This window comes from Astyanax mexicanus, chromosome 22 (assembly GCF_023375975.1).
Source record: "Astyanax mexicanus isolate ESR-SI-001 chromosome 22, AstMex3_surface, whole genome shotgun sequence".
Lineage (NCBI taxonomy): Eukaryota > Metazoa > Chordata > Actinopteri > Characiformes > Acestrorhamphidae > Astyanax > Astyanax mexicanus.
Genome location: NC_064429.1, coordinates 38,398,701 through 38,416,221, shown reverse-complemented (window position 1 = coordinate 38,416,221; position 17,521 = coordinate 38,398,701). Strand labels below are relative to the sequence as shown.

Genomic DNA, 17,521 nt, shown 5'->3' with positions numbered 1-17,521 from the left:
AGGAGGGATTTTATTTTTTATACCTCCGCAACCACTTACTTAAAAAGCATAGAAACCACCTGGGCAACTAGAAACATTTAAGCATGCAACACCATTACAACCACCTAGCAATACCATACCAATCTAAAGCAGCTACCTGTGATACCTGTGATACCTTGACAACCACCTAACAGCATGATGGTAAACCCACAGTTAAACACCTAATAACTACTGCCAGGGAAACTACAGGAACTACCTAGCAGAACTATAACTTTTGCCTTTGAAACCATAGTAACCACTTGCACCACAGCTGTAATCATGTGCAACACAATAATAAAGCCTTAGCAACACCGTATCAACCACCTAAAACAATCGGATGTGATCAAAAGAATCGCACTGGGCTTTTCTTTCAACGGAGGGATGCCTTAGACAGGCTTACAGGCTGAATTATCTACTGTTTTTCTCTGAACTCCGTGCTCCTCCGGTAATTTTAGTCCCGTCCGGACGCACATCTCTGAGTTTCGTCTCCTCGCCTTTAATAAAATAGATATTTGTCCACTGCCACACACCGTAATTACACTTTGGACACGCCACGGTTTCCACGCAGATCTACGTTAAAAAAACACAACAGCGAGTGGAAATGGAGGAGCTACTGAACTGTCATGTGACCAAGAAAAAAAGCCTAAAAACTCTGACTGTCACTGTATGAGATGTTCCTCAGATATATGTGTGTGTGTAAGTGTGTGTAAGTGTGTGTAAGTGTGTGTAAGTGTGTGTAAGTGTGTGTAAGTGTGTGTAAGTGTGTGTTCCTGTTTTCTCTCAGGCTGTGGGGTTTAAATTCTGCTGCTTTAGAGTCTAAATATTTGATGGTGTAAAAAGCTGCTGATGTGTGTAGTGTGCCAGGACTCAGGGCAGCTGTGTGTGTAGTGTGTATATATAGTGTGTGTGTGTGTGTGTGTGTGTGTGTGTGTGTCATTAAATCTCTTTGCTGTCTCTGATTGGAAAATCCTGTTGGGCTTAGAGTCACTACTTTCTGAATCTGGAGCACGAGGAGTGTGTGTGTAGTGTGTGTGTGTGTGTGTACTGTAAGTGTGTGTGTAGTGTGTGTGTGTGTGTGTACTGTAAGTGTGTGTGTGTGTGTGTGTGTACTGTAAGTGTGTGTGTGTGTGTGTGTGTGTGTATGTGTGTGTTGGCACAGTTACTGTGTAGAAAAACATAAAGCCTATATTTTACTCACCTGCTGACTCACTCCAGTTCCCATAATTCACCTGGTCTTACCCTGAGCAAATGAGCTTCATCCTCGCTCACAAGATAGCACCTCACAGCCTATACTGCAGTGCTGTGAGTGGGGGTGTTGGGTATTGAGTGGTGTGTCAGTGCTGGCTGTAGGCGATGGTTTATAATCAGATGGATACAGAGTGTGATTGGTGTGAATCTGATGATCAGTGGATGGTAATAAAGGTCAGTAATGAGGTAAAGTGAGGTAATAAAGCTGTAATTACACTACATTCATAAAGCTACATCTACTTACATTTATTTACTGAGATATTAGTGCAGTTTACGTATTTTAGGGAGTTTTACCCGTTTAACAGGTTTGTAAAAGTAGAGCTTTTCTCTTTGAAATGATCTGGTTTGGGTCTGGGTTGGTTTGGCCTGGTCTAGATTGGGATCTGGTCTGGCTTGGGTTGGTTTGGGTTTGGCTGGTCTGGTCTGGGTTTGGTTAGCCTGGCCTGGCCTGGTCTGAATGAATAGATGGGGATGGTCTTGATGGATTGATTTGTTGGGTTGGTCTGGGCCTGGTTGGGTTGGGTTGGGGCTGGTATGGATTGATGGATCTAGGTTGGGTTGAATGGATATGGATAGATTGGATAGATTGATAGATTTGGTCTAGATCTGGTCTGGGTTGTGTAGGATAGGATTGGTTTGGGTGTGGGTTGGTTTGGCCTGGTCTAGGTTGGATTAATCTGGTCTGGCTTGGGCCTGGTTTGGGCTGGGTTGGGTTTGTCTGGTCTGTATGGATGGATCTGGGTTGAGTTGGTTGGGTCTAGTCTGGATGGATGGATGGATTTGAGTTGGGTTGGTCTGGATGGGTCTGGTCTGGTCTGGCATGGTCAAGGTTTGGTTAGTCTGGTCCAGCTTGGGCCTGGCTTTGGTTAGGATTGGGTTAGTCTGGGCTTGGTTTGCTAGGATAGAGTAGGATTGGTCTTAATGGGTCTGGTGTTGTCTGGGTTGGATTGGGTTGAGTCTGAGTGGTTCTGGATAGGTCTAGGTTAGGTTGGTCTGGTCTGGGTTGGGTTTGGGTTGGTCTGGATGGGTTTGAGTTTGGGTTGGGTTAGTCTTGATGGGTCTGATGTGATCTGAGTTGGATTGGGTGGAGTCTGGATAAGTCTGGTCTGTGTTGCGTTTAGTCTGGTCTGGATGGATGGATGGATCTTGGTTGGGTTAAATTGGTCTAGTCTGGTCTGGAAGTATGGATCAGGTCTGGGTCTGGTCTGAGTTGGTCTGGTCAGATTGAGGTAGGATCAGGTTCTGACTTTCTTTTACTGGTCTTGGCGTGGTTGTTTTCTTACAAATCCTATTGTGATTATTGTATTTCCATCCGGCCAAACAAATCAGTTACAGCAAGAATGAAAATAAACCAGTAGAGGAAAGCGCCTGAAGTGAATTAACCTGGTCATGTACAATTACAACATTTCAACATCAAAAATGTACAGTTATGTAAACCCACGTCTGGGAGCACAAACACACCAGACAGTTTATCCAAGTGTAGGATATTGTAGAGTGTTATATATCGGGTTTATGGTAGTTTAGGTTTAGGTAATGTAGGGTAGCATTGTATAGTATAACATACTACAGGGTACTAAATGTGAATTAGGGGGAGGGGCTTGTGGCTTGATACATCATTGATACATCATTGATACATCATTGATACATCATTGATACGTCGTGGGTCTACAAAACCCTGTTATCTCAGTAATTCAGTGCTGTAAACACTGAGTGACACACTGACTGTAGATCAGTGAGGTTTACTGAGACGCTCCTGTGGTGCCCTACATTACACTGTACCCCCTGTACCATCTGTGCCCATCACAGCGCGGGCACTGCAGCCGGGCATCTCCCCGAGACCGAGAGAGAAAATACCACACTTCACCCCGGGGCAGATACTGACCTCAGACGCACAGTGTTACTAAAATATCAGCTTTTATTCTCCTATGTGCTTCGTTTTATTGTGTTTTGTTGTGTAAAGAAGTCGGTCTTGTGTGTTTTTGTTGCTTAATTAGCGCCTGAAGCTACAAAAAAAACCTGAGTTTTATTGTTTAAGTAGAATTTTTACGTGTTTTTTAGGAGTTTTGTGCTGTTTTTCTGTCTTGTGTATTAAATACACTCTGAAATGTTTCCTGTGTGAAGAGGCTGAGCTATACTGACTTATATAGTGCAGGTGAACGAGAGGACACACTCTTACACACACACTCTCGCGTATGCATATGCTAATGCTGTTTGTGTATTAATTTGTGGGGTAGGAATCTGGGCTAGTGCAGGGCCCGGGGCTGCTGGGAGTTTTTCCCGCTCTCGCGTAAAAAAGAAAGCACTGATGGCTCGTAGCTCTCGCGCTCAAACAAACACACTCGCGCTCAAACAACACAGACAACAGCGGTGTTGACGCATCAGGAGCTTCGTTTACTGCCGCTGTCGCTCCAGTGGCATCTCAGCAGGGCATCACTGTGGGAATACTGCCGCTCTCGCGCTGATACACTCGCGCCGGGTGTTTTAGAGGAGTGCGTAGTGTCTCTGGGCAATAAAACAAAGCCTATATGAGTTAAAGAATCAGTGATAGCTTTCTTGTTTATATTAATTAAAGTTAAAGAACAGATCCGGTATGAAATGGACTTTCATAGATAGATAGATACTTTATTGATCCCCGAGGGGAAATTCTAGAATCATACCGGATTCAAATAGAACACATCAGACTCTGGTTGGTTTGTACAGATATCAAATAAACTCCTTTTATTTGAGCTAAACTGCTGATACGGCGCAGTTTAATCTGATATATAAGTCAGATAACACTAATTATTTACCACAGCTATGAACAAACGCTGTCTGTCTGGCCATGCTGTTTACACACTGATCACAGTATGTGCAGCGTTCACTGCTCACATCCACTCATCTCTATTTACTAGGTGTTCATCTGTTTGAAAGCACAACGGTAAATTTTCAGCTATAACTTTCAGATATACTCGCTCTAACACAGAATCTTCTCACTGTATTTACTTTCTTACTCCTGCGTCAGACAGCTCTGACCAATCAGAGGAGACTGTTATGTGCTCGCGTGGTTTATTGGTGCACGTTTTGATGCGTTTGGGTTTTGCGGTTTGTGCCTGTGTGAAAACAAACCAAACAGATCGAGAAACTCTTCAAATAAACATCAACTCATCAACTGATCATGATCATAGAAACTTTCACAACTACAGGTGTGAAAACTCTCTTAAATACAGCGCTTTTAGCCGATGCTCCCAACAGGCCACAGTGCTGATGATAGAGGAACAGATTGCAATTTTTTTTTTTTATTCCGTGGAAATTGATGCATGAATTCCAGCTGTTGCTGAAAAATATCTGTGTAATATTGATGCATTTCCTCAGAATTATATTTGCAGTGCTATGCTCAGAATACTGGCATTATTAGCCTGTTAGTTGGGAGGACTGGCTAAAAACTGGTTAAAAGAACAGAGCTGGGCTATTTAACAAAAGTTTGTAGTGATTATCATGTTTCACTGCATCCCAAGTCCATTTCACACCAGATTTCACTTTTAACTGTATAACACAAATATATATTTATGTTCAGAATTAAAGATTAATTATACATCAATTGCGTCGAATGCCAACTGTACACCAAATGATTTTTAAAGCGATTTTTCCGTCGAAGACACATTTCCAGAGACGGGAAAAATCACGAATGTCTTGCTAGAGTCGGGAGTTACGGTGCGTCGTCTCGATGGTTCAGTGTGAGGAGGTTAGGATTGAAAGTTTTATTCTTTTTTTCGTCCTGCGTTCAGATAAAACCAACCGTGTTTATTATTATCGTAAGTGTTGAGACTCGGATCACGCGAATAGTGACGTAACCCATGTCAACAACCAATAGGAGAAGAGCAAGAACAGCCAGAAAACACATGAGCTGTGGACAGAGTTTGGTATATTTTGGTGTAGAATATAATATTAAGGTTACAGTAAGTGCAGTATCGGAGTTTGAGGTCGGGTCTCTGTTTCCTCCTGAATCAGACTGTAATCATCAGGTTCTGATTCTGACCCAATAATGACGGAGAGTGATGGTGACTGGCGGCGTCTGGCTAAAACTGTCTGTGTGAACAGAGACTAACAACTAGTGACCCTAGTCAGGAGACTCCGCCCACATATCCCACAGTTCAGTGCAGCGGTGTATTGGACGCATTGCTGAACTGTAGTTGGCGGTGTGACCCGGATCAGACCCGGCGCCGGGACGCCCTGTGGCAGCAGAATCAGCTCCCGCCACTCTGTTCAGTCCTGCCTCCACACAGCTGCCTCAAATAACCGCCACCCGGCACAGCTGCCCGGCACAGCTCAGAGCACCTGACCTATATTACACTATTCACATTACCATATTAAATCTGCTCTCTCTCTCTCTCTCTCTATGTCTCTCTTTCTGTCTCTGTCTCTTTCCGTCTGTCTTTTTCTGTCTCTGTCTCTCTGTTGTAGTTTTTGTCTCTTTCTCTCTGTCTCTCTCTCTTTCTGTCTGTCTTTTTCTGTCTCTCTAGCTCTCTCTCTCTCCCTCTCTTTGTCTTTTTCTGTCTCTCTCTCTCTTTTTCTGTCTCTCTTTCTCTCTCTCTCTCTGTCTCTCTCTCTGTCTCTGTCTTTCTGTCTTTTTCTGTCTCTTTCTGTCTCTTTCTCTCTTTTTCGGTCTCTCTCTCTTTCTCTCTCTCTCTCTCTCTCTCTCTCTCTCTCTCCTGTCTCTCTTTCTGTCTTTTTCTGTCTCTCTCTCTCTCTCTCTCTTTTTCTGTCTCTCTCTCTCTCTCTGTCTTTTTCTGTCTCTCTCTTTCTCTCTCAAACAGTTTAGTCAGTTACACTTTGTTTATATGATCAGTGCATTATTATAATGGTATATAAGAATTATGTTGTAAGTTAGAGACCGAAGTTAAGGGACATTTAGATAAAGATTATAAAACTGATCGTCATTATAAAAAAACTGAACATGTGTAAAACACACAAACGTGTGTAAAATATTGATATTTCTCAAGTTTTTATGCATTAAAAAAAGCCTTAATAAAACTTTAAAATGTAAACATTTGTTGTCTTCATGTTAAGTCAATAAATATGAATCACTTAACTATTGTCAAACGTTTTTAAAGATTGATTTGGGTTAAATTGACTCTATAGACAATAGTCTGGTTAATAATGTTCTTCTCTGGGTTCCTGCAGTGTGGAGCTCAGAGTTTCTTATCTCACAGATAAGATTATCTCCTGCAGTGGGACGGGGTTCTGGTTAGGGTGTAACTGAACTGAGTTTTTATGAAAAGACAAAACCCAAACAACAGTTATGTTCAGTTTACTTCATTTATCACTCTATAAAAACTCTAAACTCTAGAACTCCATTAGAACTCTATTAGAACTACTAAAAACAAGTGTCTCTATCTCTAAAACAGCAACTTTACAGGAGAGAGAAAACCTTCTGAGCTTTTAATGGAAGTCAATGTAAAAATATTGTAGTTTTTTTCTTTTAGGTCATTTTTAAAGTATTTCTATTGATCTGTTCATTAAGATATTTTGACACATTGTAAGGAAAGGTTTGTGTGTTCTAATTTTATAATAAAATAAAAATTGTTAAAAATGAAGATACTTGTTTTTCATTGGACAGCGACGATATGATTTTCACAATAATCATTTTTGCAGACCTTGATATTGCCTGTAATATTTGTTGGCCTGATTTTAACCAGAAAAACAGAAATCCACTGAGATTTTGGATCCAAGGAAATCTTTTTTTTACTACTTTATAATTTTTTCTTTTATTTATTTAGAATTTCCAATTCTAATGTTCTAAAAAAATAATTCAATAATTCAATAAATAGTCCATTGCTCATTTAAATAATGTAATTAAAATTATTATGCTATTATATTTTTATTATATCTGTGACTTAAAATACGCTTAACATGAAGCTAGTATAATTTATCACAGTATTTTATGATTCTTCACGTTTAGTTTTAACATTGACCTGTGGATGCAGCTTTACTATTGTCCAGATTCAGTTATTCTAGTTAATAGAACTAGTTAAATAGTTATTGTGCCTATTTTTATACTTTTTTTTTTAGATCTTCTTAAAATCTTCCATTTTTCCACCCCTAAATTTACATAAACAAGAACAATCTCTGCTTTAATATGAAAATATTACAACAACTAGAGAAAACAATGTGTTAAATGTAGTTTGATGTGCAGACCTGAGGGTTTATCTGAAGGACAGAAGGTGAAGTTTGGGTTGTAGATGGTAAAAACAGCAGGTCCAGATCAGATCCCTGAGGAACACCCGGAGAAACTTCTCCAGCAGCTGCTGAACAGCTCAAACTCTCTCTCTGACTTTCTGAGTTTCTGACTGGGTTTCTGATGTTTCATCACGTTCCTTTATTGCGTAATTATAGATAAAGCTGTGCAATATATCGATATTTTATTGTATCAAGAGACATTTTTGTATCGTTTAGAAAAAATGCTTTTTTATATGAAATATGGAAGATCTAAACTCATAACAGTGCTTTTCAGTGGGTAAATAATCCTGTTTAATTCACTGTATGTATCATAAAAGAATTTTAGAAGTGGAATATCAGAGTCGGACACTGCTGATGAATTTGATCTTCACACTAAGAAAAATAAGTACAGATCTGTATTTAAAAGAGTATAAAGCTTGTCTCTGGGGCTGTACCTCATATTGAGATACAAAAAAGTTCCTTTCAGTGAAAGTCCTTTTTTATACCTGTGTTTTTGTGCCATTAATGATTATAAAGATTATAAACATTATCATCAACTCAATATGTGTCGAGAACTTGACGATTCAAAATTGTCTGGCTTTCAAATAAAAAATATATCTTGTTTATTAGTACAGTGATAAATAATACTGATTGTACCTTTTGGCTGATTAAATGGTACAAATCTGTACTTCCTGCTGTTAGGAATGACTTTAGGGAACATCTGACCCTGTAAAGACCAATATTTTACCTTTGAGAGAACAATTATATAAAGAGTACCTTTGAGTACAGTTGTTCTGTAGATCAGTGGTTTGGGACTCTAGATGGGTTTGAGATGGTGGGTCTGGTTCTCTTGGGTTTTCAGGAGGACAAACGCATTCCAGAACTTCTCCTGAGAGAAGAGTTCAGAAGATCTCGAGTTCAGAGTTCAGTTTTTCCCTTAAAGTCAGATATTTACCTGTTTTCTTCTGATAAGAGAATAAAAATAAAACTAGAAAAGTGTGGTTATGAATGATTGTGTTGCTAAATGGTTGCTTGGTGGTTGTTAAGGTATTTCTAAGTGTTGGTTACTATATTGTTTCCAGGTGGTTGCTATGGTGTCCGTGGTGGTTGCTATGGTGTTGCTAAGCGGTTGCTATGTTGCTGCTAAGGTATTGCTAGGTGGTTGCTAAGAATACATTATACTACAGCTGACAATACGACGCTTAAATTTGAAAATAATGATTTGGAGCAAAACCATAATAAAAATCTAGGGATGCTTAATGGTATTGGAATTATATCGGTATTTATCAATAATTTCTTTCTTTTTTTTAAATTATCGGTATCAGATTTTTTTTTTTTGTTATCGTATCAGATTATTTTTTTCCCTTTTTTTTAAAATATCATATCTGCTCTTATTATCGAGTATTTGTTATTAATGATTTTTTATTGATTAGATTAATTTCTTTATTTTAGCAGATGCAGTAAATGAGCAGGTGTTTTGTGTGTATAGTGTGTGTTTCTGTATAGTGCTCTCTGGGTGATGGGGTTGAGATGTTGTTCTGATTTAATCCTGATTAATTATCAGCTGTTTGTATGTAAACGGTTCTGACCCGGGCTCAGTTCTGGACCTGATTAAAGACCAGTTTCCACTCTTACAGGAAACAGAGCAGAACCGAGAGCTGGAGCTGATCCGACTCTGATTCTGAGATTAATCATTAATTAACTCTAATGGTTCTGGACTGGGTTTGAGGCGGGGCCAGTTCAGCCCGAGCGTTCTGATTGGTGGATGGGTGGAGAGTGTGGGCGGGGGAATAATTAAGATGATAATGTAATAAAACACTGTGTATCTGAGTGTTCTGATCCGGATGGGAATAGAGGCTCTGATCGTTTGAATCATTCAAACTCTCACAAACAAACAAACACAAACCTCTTATCTCCACCCAGATACTGATTCTTATTCACCCTGATACCAGAAACACCACTAACCCGAGAGAGAGACAGAGAGAGAGAGACAGAGAGAGAGACAGAGAGAGAGAGACAGAGAGAGAGAGACAGAGAGAGAGAGACAGAGAGAGAGAGACAGAGAGAGAGAGAGAGAGAGAGAGAGAGACAGAGAGAGAGACAGAGAGAGAGACAAAGGTGGAATGAGAGAGAAAGAGAGAGAGACAGAGAGAGAGAAAGACAGATTGGGAAAGAGAGAAGGAGACAGGGAAAGATAAATAGGGAAAGGGAGAAAGGGACAAGGAGAGAGACAGATGGGAAAAGATAGAGAGAGGGAAAGAGAGACAAACATAAAGACAGAGAGAAAGAGAAAGACATGGAGAGACAGAGGGGGAAAGATAGAGGGAAAGATAATTGGAATAAAAAGAAGAATTAAAGAATAGAGTTGATGTTAAAAGTGGAAAAGTGAGGGAAAAGAGGAGAGAAAAAGATGAAGGGAGGAAAAGAGATGGAAGTAGAGCAGAATAGATGAAAGAGAGGCAGAATAGAGATCAAAGAGAAGATGCAGATCTGAAAGAGATGAAAGAGTGATTGAGGAAAGAAGAAAAGAGAAGAATGGATGAGTGGATAAGAGACTGTGCTGGATAATCTGGCCCCTCCCACTCAGATCTGACATATTTAAAGGTGTAAAGGTAAATCCGCTGCTCCGGGGGCGGGTAGGGGGCGGGGCTGTTGCGTAAGGGTGGGATTAGTGATTTTGGGCAGATTTTAGATTAAATGCAGCATATTTCTCTATAGTAGTGTTACCTGACTTTACCTGAGTGAAAATATTCATCTGAGAAGATCATCAGAGCATCACTTCACTTTTCAACACTTTATAATGTGTCCGTTCCTCCTCACAACATTTAAAAAACACTTTAAAAATGTTATTTCTTTTCCATTCCACCTGCAAACAGGTTTCACAGTCCGGGGTCATCATTGTTGTCGCTTCTTTCGTTTTTAAATTCTCTACGGTATTCTCTACTGGGCACAGATTAAAATTACACCCTCTTATTCCACAGATATGCCTTTGAACTTTCTGTAGCATGTGGTTTAGCATCGTCTTGTTGAAATTCATGGACAGATTTGCGAGAGTTGTAGACCCGACAAGCAATACAGCAATAGAGCTACGAGATTTATAGATGCAACAAGAGACACGGCGATAGAGCGACGAGATTTGTAGACACGACAAGTGACACAGGGATAGAGTGACTAGATTCATTGAAGTGACAGGCGACATGGTGACAGTGTGATAAGATTTGTAGACATGACAAGAGACACAGCGATAGAGAGACAAGATGTGTAGACGTGACGTGTGACACAGTAATAGAGCGTCAAGTTTTGTAGACCCAACTAGGGACACGGCGATAGAGCGACGAGATTGTAGACGTTACAAGTTACACAGTGATAGAGGGACAAGCAACACAGTGATAGAGGGACAAGATTCGTAGATGAAACAAGCGGCTTGGCGATAGAGCGACGAGACTTGTAGGCGCAACAAGCGATGCGGTGATGGAGTGACAAGATTTGTAGATGCTACAAGCGACACAACAATAGAGTGAAAAGATTCGTAGACGCAACAAGAGACGCAGTAATAGAGCGCCAAGATTTGTAGACACGACAAGCGACACGGTGATGGAGCAACTAGATTTGTTGACGCGACAAGCAACATGACGATAGAGCATCAAGAATCGCAGACACGACAGGTGACATCGATAGAGCAACAAGGTTTGTAGATGCGACAAGGGATGCGGCGATAGAGCAAAAAGATTTGTAGACATGACAAGCAGCACGCCGATAGTGCAACGAGATTCGTAAATGCGACAAGCGACATGGTGATAGAGCGACGAGATTGGTAGATGCACAAGCATTTATTTTATTAGTGGTGTTAGTGAATATAGTAGCTCTGTATTGTAGAGAAGTGGGTGGAGCTTGTAGAAAATGATAAACTGATATTTCTCTTTCTCTCTGCAGGTCTTTGATCATCGTATCGGCTGGTGATGAATCAGAGGGTAGAGGAGTAGAGAATCCTCCAGTCCAGTCTGTCCATCACTGCGTTTAAAGGTATTTCTTTAATTTCTTGTTAAATATGAAGATCCACAGGAATAAAAATCAGAAAGCAGATGTTCTGTATGTTGTGTCTCACGTGTCTCCTCTTGAGTTTTACTGTAGGTCTACATGGTTGATCAGCCGTTGGGTTAGTGGTGGTTCTGTGATTGGAGAACCGGACATTGAGTACAGGGTTGTGGGTTCGATGCTCACATTTAAGGGATGTCCTTCAATATTTGGATATATAGTGTTTTATAAAAAAAAAAACATAGTGTTCTACTTGTGTGTGTGTTAGTGTGTGTGTTAGTGTGTGTGTTAGTGTGTGTGTTAGTGTGTGTGTTAGTGTGTGTGTGTTAGTGTGTGTGTGTTAGTGTGTGTGTGTTAGTGTGTGTGTGTGTTAGTGTGTGTGTTAGTGTGTGTGTGTTAGTGTGTGTGTGTTAGTGTGTGTGTTAGTGTGTGTGTTAGTGTGTGTGTTAGTGTGTGTGTTAGAGTGTGTGTTAGAGTGTGTGTTAGAGTGTGTGTTAGAGTGTGTGTTAGTGTGTGTGTTAGTGTGTGTGTTAGTGTGTGTGTTGGTGTGTGTGTGTGTGTTAGTGTGTGTGTGTTAGTGTGTGTGTGTTAGTGTGTGTGTGTGTTGCGTGCTAAGCTAATGTAATGTTGCTGTAAATAGCTGCAGCTGCCTGGTGAAGTGAAGCCATCATACAGAATTAAACAGGGCATCTCTCTCTCTCTCTCTCTCTCTCTCTCTCTCTCTCTCTCTCTCTTTCTCTCTCTTTCTCTCTCGTTCGTATGTGCTGTGAGCGATGCTGGCTGCTGAGTCACATGTGGAACGAGGGATGAGGGGGAGGGAGGATTTGACCCTCCGGGGTGGATTTTATTCTCTTTCTCTCTCACACTCACTCTCTTTATTCTCTTTCTTTTTCTTTCTCAGTGTTTTTATGTCTGTAGTGAGTTTTTACACACCACGTTTTTGCAAATTATAAAAAAAACCTGAATGGAAAAAGACCAGAAATAAAATAATAATAATAAAACAATCAAATATCACTAATAGATTTTACACTAGAGTTGCATAAAAGGTCAGTACATAACTGAAGTCATATAAAGTAAAAATGGACTGATAAAAAAAGGCAGTTATGCACTAAATATTCATCAGATTAAATGATTCCACCCAACATGGTAATTGAGCACTTTGTGTGTTTGGACGTTTAAGTGAATGGTGCAAATAAGTTATACTTAAAAAATGACATTTTTATGTGTGTAATATAAAATTGCAACTTGCATTATACTACCCTATACTACCCTGTACTACTCTATAAACTACCATATACTACACTATACACCCTTATGCTTCCCTATATGTCCCTATACCTTATACTACTCTATAAAAAACTATACACCCCTATACTGTCTAAACAACCCAGTACACTATACCATACTCTGATATACACCCTTATATTTCCCTACAATACTCGGTACTACCCTATAAACCCCTATATTTTATAAACTACCTTTACTGCCCAATACTGCCCTATACTACCCTGTACATTATCCTATACACCCCATACAACCCCATAAATCCCTATACTCATCTATTCTTGTATATACTTCCCTATATTCCCCATTTACATCCCTATATTTGCCTTTATATTTGCCTATACTTTCCTATTTTCCCCATTTACCTGCCTATACTCCCCTTTACTCCTGTATACTCCCCCATACTCACCCTATCATCCCCTATACCTGCCTATACTCCTATATGCTCCCTATATTACCTATATACTCCCCATACACACTACATTTTACTGATCTATACTACCCTACACACCCCTTTGTTACCATGTAGACTGTAGTGGGTGGAACTCTTGATAATTCACATTTGTTCAACTTATTTTCTGACGAAATTTCTTAATTGCGACAGACATTTAGATGAAAACTGAGGTTCTGTTTCTCTGTCTTTTGCATAATAATTCTCCACATTTCATATTTATATTTAATTAGTTCTGAAATATTGAATATTTCATCAGTTTTTGTTTTTATTATATTTTGTGTTGTGGTGTCAGTTTAATTCTGAGCACTACCTTATAGGTAATCGTTCTTTACTGAATTTACTCAGCAGAGGTGAACGAGTGTGAGAATGTGTGTGTGTGCGAGTGTGTGTCTGAGTGATGCACATTAGTGAATATTCCTCCGTCAGAGTTAACGACCCTACAGTCATCATTTATTCATACTGTGACATGTACTCGAGTCGTGCTGCGCTCTGAGTGTGTGTGTGTGTGTGTGTGTGTGTGTGAGCGCTGATGAAAGAGGAAGATGACGCTGTAGCCTGATTCTCGTATCAAAGCCTTCATCCTCCTCTGCCTCGTCTTCACTCCAGAGAGACAACTGAAATATTCATCCCCCTGTTTCTTAGCGTCACATGTTCTGTTTATACACGTATGTTCATGCATGAACACATCAGCATGTTCTACACACACGCGGTTAGGCATGAAGGTTCTACAGGTTCTGTATGGATCCTGCAGCACATTTACCCACAGATGTTGCTACAGCTGGGCCTGTAGATCCTGTAGCTCTACACTCGTAGGTTGAAGCTGAAGCTGAGTCCCAGCTGCTCCATAAATGCTGGATTGGTGATAAATGTGGAGATCGGCAGGACGAGGAAGTGCTGCAATCTGGTGGAGACTGTGTTCCTGGGAAACCCTTGCTGTGTGTGGGTGAACATTATCCTGCTGAAAAATGCTGCTGCTATCAGCTAGAAGTTCTGCAGGAGAGAAAGCAGCAACACATGGATCTGCAGGATGTTCTGCACAGATCACTGAGATCACTGTTAGTAATGTTCCTCCTATCACTACTAGGAGTGACCGACTCTCACTGTATGAGATGATGCTCCTTAGATTACAATTACACCTGCAGTTTACAGTGTGAACTCTTCAGTCCAGGTCAAAGACCTACATACTCAAACTTGACCACGAGTTCTGTTACAGTCCAGGATTCTCATTTATGACATCACAGCAGATAAAGGTGTAGAGAGTGTGTGTTGTAGATGGATATCCAGCAGACAATGATGAATGAAGGTCTTTCATCAGGAGGTACACTACCCAGAAGTCGCCTTTAAAAGTCGCCTTTCCATCAGGGGGCAGCAGGGGAAGCACTATTACACCTTCTAGTGGCAAAACCCAGTGTTTAATCAGACCAACCACTGTGTTGTTTATGCTCCAGGTTGTTAAGTGAATGTTTCGGTAATGACCGTTACTCGGGTCAGTTCGGGACTCTGTCTATTTCTGGACGCTGAGCAGTCCTGCAATTATATATATGTGTGTGTGTGTGTGTGTGTGTGTGCGTGTGCGTGCAGTTTGCTACAGACTCTCATGTTCTGTATTCTTCTCTGACAAACGCATGTTTTATTCAACACACACTCTCACACACATACACACTTTACACATAAACGCACTTTACACACGCACGCACACACACTCTCGTTCACAGATTAATTAATGATGCCGGCCGTCTTTCTGCTGGGAATAGGAAGCGTGAGAAACAGGACGAGTAATATAGGGCAAAAGCCAGGTCTGATAAACACACACACACATTCATTAGCAGTAATCTGGTTAAAAGCATCTCTGCAAATATATAATTACTGTCTGTACTTCCCCGTCACTCCACCACTCTCTCTCTCTACCATTCTACCCTCATCACTCTCTCGTTATCTCTTTATTAACTGATCATTTATTTCTTCTTAATATTTATTTATTGTTCTTTATTTCTCTCTTATTTTTTTGTTCAGGGATATTTTTTGATTACGTTTTCATATTATACCAGACATAATAGTAATATACATACATTCATATTGAGCCAGGTATGCTTTACCATCTAACTAAATAAAATATATTTATATACATAAACATAAATACATAAATGTACAAATATTTAAAAAATAAGTAAATTACTTAATTAAATAATAATACAGAAAGATACTTTTTTGTCTGCATCCAGACTTCAACAAAAGTTAAAAGGGTTTTCTAGTCTTTCTTTCTTTTTCCTCATTCTTATATTTCTCATCTTTCTTAACCTTGTAATGTCTTTTCTCTCTCTCTTTTTAACTTTTATATTAACTAATTAATTCTTCCTTTCTCCCTTTATATATATATATATATATATATATATATATATATATATATATATATATATATATATATATATATGTGTCTTTATATCAGTTCAGTAAGATTGATTGGCATGATCATATGTAGATGCAGTATTGCCAAAGCATAAACACACTGACACAAACTCTTTATAGTACTTATTTTTAGTAAGAAAAAACTGTCTCTCTCTCTCACACACACACACACCTGTTGGCTCTGTCTTGCATCATGTATGTGTGTGTATAGGGTGTATTGGGGGGTGTATTGGAGGGCGGGGTGTATTGGGGGTTAGAGGGCGGGGTCATCTCCTGATCTGTTCGTGTGTAACCTGCAGATTTTTTACTTTTTTTTATTATTTTCTCTTTCTCTGTTTTTTACTCAAAAACATTACTCCTCAGCATCTGATTGGTCTCTGGACCCTTCAGCTTAGCCAATCAGCTTCCAGCAAATAGCCACAACACACCAATCACTGTGTTTAAAGTGAGAGAGAGAGTGGTAGAGAGAGAGAGAGAGAGAGTCAGACAGACGGGTTTATGATGCAATAGCCAGACAATATGCGTCTCTTCTTGTGAAGTGTTGCACCAACCAATCACGTGCCTCCGTCTCTGGGTGATGGATGTTGTTACTTTGCCAAAATCTATATTTTTCCTGCTCGTCTCGGAGAGAAGTGATCAGCGACCCGAAACCAGAATATTCCTCTTTCTGATCAAATTAGTCTTCTGATTAAACTTGTTAATTATCTCAATTAACCCAATTAACTCAAACCATATCTCACTGTTACTAGAGGTGGGCAGTAGGAAAAGTATTTTATTGAATTGTTATTATCACTAGTGCATAAAAAGTATATTGTTATAATATAATTTTTAGAAATATATTATAAAAAGTGTTTTGTTATAATGTAATTATTAGGAAATAACTTGATATTTGATGTCTATTATGATTTTGATCAATAACTACAGATTAAGACTTTTAATGTTAAAACTGCAAAGGGGGCCCACTACAAACTACTAATGATCATGGGTTTAAATTAATGTGGAGGTGTTTCAATACATTTGCACTGTAATGTAATAATAATAATGTAGCTGTAATTAATGTAATTAATGTATTAAAGTCTCATTCCATTGTTTTTGCATTCATTTTAAAATGTCTAGTTGTGTCTCGAGTATGAATGAATGCTTCGTATGTAAAAAAAAAAGTACTCTGGTGATTCGGACGCTGCTTTAGTCTGGTGGAGGAGTGGACCTCTTGCTCATGAATATTCATACATGCATTAATCACTTCTGATTGGCTAACAGCACTGCGACACCAGGAGGCAGCGAGACGAACAACAACTAGAAACACTTTAAAATAAAGACATTTTTACACTAATAACAGTCTTTGTAATGTCATATGTTACTTTATAACATGTGTAATAATGCCCTGCTAAGTGCAGTTCAGCCACTGACCTAGTCTTAGAGTCTCTGTAAAACACCAAATCCACCGGAGATACTATTTAAACCTATAGTTACTTACACACAGAGGTGGTTAGTCCAGGTCCAGAAAGTAAAAATACACCCCGGGGTTTTTTTTGTTGGCTGAGCTGCAGCAGAGCCGCCCAGGCAGTTGGAACAAACAAAACCCCGGGGTGGATTTTTACTTTTAACTAGTGTAAACAGAACTGTTCTAAACATCTAAACACCTACCTATCTCTATTGTACTTGGCTGGTGGTGTTTTTCCTCCATAGACTAATTCTAACCATTTGTTTCTTAGCTCTGAATTACTGGGTAAAGTATATAAACACTGATGTGTTATTCACACAAATAACACAGGAATGAACTGCATGCTGTTCCTAGCGCTGTTAGTTATCTCCTATCTGATGAGATGGCGTTGCCGCCCGGCTTCAGCTCTGCCTATGGGTGGTCCCGAGCCGAGATGG

The 17,521-nt window shown here is 39.6% G+C and overlaps 1 protein-coding gene across 4 annotated transcripts in view; it reads left to right on the top strand.

The window, feature by feature from the left end:
- The window catches only part of taok3a (TAO kinase 3a), a 73,927-nt gene that overhangs the window by 17,884 nt on the left and 38,522 nt on the right, over nt 1–17,521 (top strand). For all 4 annotated transcript variants that reach the window (XM_049470294.1, XM_049470296.1, XM_049470295.1 and 1 more), the window contains one exon: nt 11,395–11,484. The gene's annotated coding sequence lies outside the window, so the exon portion shown is untranslated. The remainder of the gene's footprint in view (nt 1–11,394; nt 11,485–17,521) is intronic.